Source organism: Triticum aestivum, unplaced genomic scaffold (genome assembly GCF_018294505.1).
Source record: "Triticum aestivum cultivar Chinese Spring unplaced genomic scaffold, IWGSC CS RefSeq v2.1 scaffold94618, whole genome shotgun sequence".
NCBI lineage: Eukaryota > Viridiplantae > Streptophyta > Magnoliopsida > Poales > Poaceae > Triticum > Triticum aestivum.
In genome coordinates, this window is record NW_025226222.1 from 24,965 (window position 1) to 30,402 (window position 5,438).

Below are 5,438 nucleotides of genomic sequence, written 5' to 3' on the forward strand. Positions count from 1 at the left end.
TGATCGATGCCTCCTCCGGTGGAGCTCCGGAACAGGCCCCAAGATGGGATCTCATGGATACAGAAAGTTGCGGCGGTGGAATTAGGTTTTTGGCTCCGTCCCCGATCGTTTGGGGGTACGTGGATATATATAGGAGGAAGAAGTACATCGGTGGAGCTTCGAGGGGCCCACGAGGCAGGGGGCGTGCCCTAGGGGGGTGGCGCCCCTACCCTCATGAGCACCTCATGGCTTTCTTGACGGAGGGCCCAAGTCTCCTGGATCTTATCTGATGAAAAAAAATCACGTTCCTGAAGGTTTCATTCCATTTGGACTCCGTTTGATATTCCTTTTCTTCGAAACCCTAAAACAGGCAAAAAAACATCAATTCTGGGTTGGGCCTCCGGTTAATAGGTTAGTCCCAAAAATAATATAAAAGTGGAAAATAAAGCCCAATAATGTCTAGAACAGTAGATAATATACATGGAGCAATAAAAAATTATAGATACGTTGGAGACGTATCAAGCATCCCCAGGCTTAATTCCTGCTCGTCCTCGAGTAGGTAAATGATAAAAACAGAATTTTTTATGCGGAGTGCTACTTGGCATAATTGTAATGTAATTCTTCTTAATTGTGGTACGAATATTCATATCCGAAAGATTCAAGACAAACAGTTCATATTGACATAAAAATGATAATACTTCAAGCATACTAACTAAGCAATTTTGTCTTCTCAACATAACATGGCCAAAGAAAATTCATCCCTACAAAATCATATAGTTTAGTCATGTTTCATTTTCTTCACACAAGAATGCTATCATCATGCACAACCCCGATGACAACCAAGCAATTGTTTCATACTTTAGTAATCTCAAACCTATAAACTTTCACGCAATATATGAGCACGAGCCATGGACATAGCACCATGGGTCGACTAGAATATAATGAAGGGGGGTTATGTGGAGAAGACAAAAAAGGAGAAAGTCTCACATCAACGAGGCTAATCAATGGGCTATGGAGATGCCCACCGATTGATGTTAATGCAAGGAGTAGGGATTCCCATGCAACGGATGCACTAGAGCTATAAATGTATGAAAGCTCAACAAAGGAAACTAGTGGGTGTGCATCCAACTTGCTTGGTCACGAAGACCTAGGGAACTTGAGGAGGCCAATTGTTGGAATATACAAGCCATGTTTTATAACAAAAAATTCCCACTAGTATATGAAAGTGATAAACATGAGAGACTCTCTATTATGAAGATCATGGTGCTACTTTAAAGCACAAGTGTGGTAAAAGGATAGTAACATTTTCCCTTCTCTCTTTTTCTCTCATTTTTGGGCCTTCTCTTTTTTATGGCCTTTCTCTCTTTTTTTGGGCCTTCTCTTTTTATGGCCTTTTTTTAATTTATTCCTCACTTGGGACAATGCTCTAATAATGATGATCATCACACTTCTATTTATTTACAACTCAATGATTACAACTCGATACTAGAACAAAGATGACTCTATGTGAGTGCCTCCGGCGGTGTACCAGGATATGCAATGAACCAAGAGTGACATGTATGAAAGAATTATGAACGGTGGCTTTGCCATAAATACTATGTCAACTACATGATCATGCTAAGCAATATGACAATGATGAATGTGTCATGATGAATGGAATGATGGAAAGTTGCATGGCAATATATCTCGGAATGGCTATGGAAATGCCATAATAGGTAGGTATGGTGGCTATTTTGAGGAAGATATAAGGAGGTTTATGTGTGAAAGAGTGTATCATATCACGGGGTTTGGATGCGCCGGCGAAGTTTGCGCCAACTCTCAATGTGAGAAAGGGCAATGCACGGTACCGAAGAGGCTAGCAAGGGTGGAAGGGTGAGAGTGCGTATAATCCATGGACTCAACATTAGTCATAAAGAACTCACATACTTATTGCAAAAATGTACAAGTCATCAAAAACCTCAGCACTATGCGCATGCTCCTAGGGGGATAGATTGGTAGGAAAAGACCATCGCTCGTCCCCGACCGCCACTCATAAGGAAGACAATCAAATAACACCTCATGTTTCAAATTTGTTGCATAAAGTTTACCATACGTGCATGCTACGGGACTTGCAAACCTCAACACAAGTATTTCTGAATTTCACAACTACTCAACTAGCATGACTTTGATATTATTACCTCCATATCTCAAAACAATCATCAAGCATCAAACTTTTTTTAGTGTTCAACACACTCATAAGAAAGTTTTATTATTAATCTTGCATACCAAGCATATTAGGATTTTAAGCAAATTACCATGCTATTAAGACTCTCAAAATAATCTAAGTGAAGCATGAGAGAACAATAGTTTCTATAAAACAAATCCACCACCGTGCTCTAAAAGATATAAGGGAAGCACTATAGCAAAATTATAAATCTCAAACGATATAAGTGAAGCACATAGAGTATTCTATCAAATTCCAAATCATGTATGGCTCTCTCAAAAGGCATGTACAGCAAGGATGATTGTGGTAAACTAATAATCAAAGACTCAAATCATAAAAGATGCTCCAAGCAAAACACATATCATGTGGTGAATAAAAATATAGCTCCAACTAAAGTTACCAATAGAAGTAGACGAAAAAGGGGATGCCTTCCGGGGCATCCCCAAGCTTTGGCTTTTAGCTGTCCTTAGATTATCTGGGAGGTGCCATGGGCATCCCCAAGCTTATGCTCTTGCCACTCCTTGTTCCATAATCCATAAAATCTTTACCCAAAACTTGAAAACTTCACAATACAAAACTTAAGATAGAAAACTCGTGAGCTCCGTTAGCGAAAGAAAACAAAAGACCACTTCAAGGTACTGTAATGAACTCATTATTTATTTATATTGGTGTTAAACCTACTTATTCCAACTTCTCTATGGATTATAAACTATTTTACTAGCCATAGATTCATCAAAATAAGCAAACAACACACGAGAAACAGAATCTGTCAAAACAGAACAGTCTGTAGTAATCTGTATCTAGCGCAAGATCTGGAACCCCAAAAATTCTAAAATAAATTGCTGGACGTGAGTAATTTATCTATTAATCATCTGAAAAAATAATTAACTAAATAGCACTATCCAAATATAAATTACAGCAGTTCTCGTGAGCGCTAAAGTTTCTGTTTTTTACAGCAAGTTCAACAAGACTTTCCCCAAGTCCTCCCAACGGTTCTACTTGGCAGAAACACTAATTAAACACAAAAAACACAACCAAAAAAGAGTCTAGATAATTTATTTATTACTAAACAGGAGCAAAAAGCAAGTAATAAAAATAAAATTGGGTTGCCTCCCAACAAGCGCTATCGTTTAACGCCCCTAGCTAGGCATAACAAGCAAGAATAGATCTAGGTATTGCCATATTTGGTAGCCAATTCTTTGATGAGGCATCTATTTCCCTTAGGAAATTCTTTCTTTATAGTGATTATCAAGCTCTTAGGCACAAGATCAAAAAATTCATTTGTAGCAATTGGTTCATTAATGATAGCAAAAAGATTGGGATGAATACTTATAGATTTAAGATCCGCGGTTTCCTTACTAGATGATTCACCCTTATTTTTAGGAACATACATAAGCTTGGAAATTTAAGTAGGAGGACTTGGAGTATTATTTACGGAAGAAAAAGCGGTTCCCAAGTTTTTAATGATACCCTCAAGTTTATCAATTCTAGTAGAATCTAAGTTTATCTTCTAATTAACTATGGGTTCCTTTTCCTTAATATTTTTCAAAGTCATTCCTACCTTAGATCCATATTGAGTAATTTGATTGTGGATTTTTTATCTAGATTTTCAATTAATTCAATAGTAGCAACTTTATTTTCAATAATTTCAAGTCTTTGCATAACATGCTCCAAAGTTAGCATAGTTCCATTAACCAAAAGAGGTGGCGAGCCAAATAAATCTAATATATCATTATAAGAATCAAAAGTATGGCTACCCAAGAAATTCCCTCCGGTAATGGTATCGAGGATGTATCTATACCAAGGATTAACACCAACATAAAAATTGCGGAGAAGAACTGAAGTAGATTGCTTCCTGGTAGATCTATTTTGAGCATTGCAAATTCTATACCAAGCATCTTTTGGATTTTCTCCCTCCCTTTGTTTAAAATTTAGAACTTCATTCTCGGGAGACAACGAAGAAGATATGAGACTAGTCATAAAGACAAGCAAACAAACTAACACACGAGCAAACAAGAGCGAACGGGCAAAAGAGGCAAATAGAGAGGGAGGATAGAGAGAGAGGGCGAATAAAATGGCAAGCGTGAAGTGGGGGAGAGGAAAACGAGAGGCAAATGGCAAATAATGTAATGCAGGAGATAGGGAATGTGATTGGTACTTGGTATGTTGACTTTTGCACAGACTCCCCGGCAACAGCGCCAGAAATTCTTCTTGCTACCTCTTGAGCACTGCGTTGGATTTCCCCGAAGAGGAAGGGATGATGCAACAAAGTAGCGTAAGTATTTCCATCAGTTTTTGAGAACCAAGAAATCAATCCAGTAGGAGGCTACGCTCGAGTCCCTCGTACCTACACAAAAACAATAGCTCAACGCAACCAACGCGCTTAGGGGTTGTCAATCCCTTCACGGTCACTTACGAATGTGAGATCTGATAGAGATAATAAATAATATTTTTTTTGGTATTTTTGGTATAGAGATGCAAAGTAAATAGAGTAAAAGCAAATCAATATTAAAGTGATGGAGATTGATATGATGAGAAAGAGATCCGGGGGCCATAGGTTTCACTAGTGGCTTCTCTCAAGAGCATAGGTATTATCCGGTGGGTGAACAAATTACTGTTGAGCAATTGACAGAATTGAGCATAGTTATGAGAATATCTAGGTATGATCATGTATATAGGCATCACGTCTGAGACAAGTAGACCGAAACGATTCTGTATCTACTACTATTACTCCACTCATCGACCGCTATCCAGCATGCATCTAGAGTATTAAGTTAAAAATAGAGTAACGCCTTAAGCAAGATGACATGATGTAGAGGGATAATTTCATGCAATATGATAAAAAAAAACCCATCTTGTTATCCTCAATGGCAACAATACAATACATGCCTTCCTGCCCCTTCTGTCACTGGGAAAGGACACCGCAAGATTGAACCCAAAGCTAAGCACTTCTCCCATGGCATGAACAACCAATCTAGTAGGCCAAACCAAACTGATAATTCGAAGAGACTTGCAAAGATAAACAATCATACATAAAAGCATTCAGAGAAGATTCAAATATTATTCATAGATAGACTTGATCATAAACCTACAATTCATCGGTCTCAACAAACACACCGCAAAAAGAAGGTTACATTGAATAGATCTCCACGAGAGAGGGGGAGAACATTGTATTGAGATCCAAAAAGAGAGAAGAAGCCATATAGCTACTAGCTATGGACCCGTAGGTCTGAAGTAAACTACTCACACTTCATCG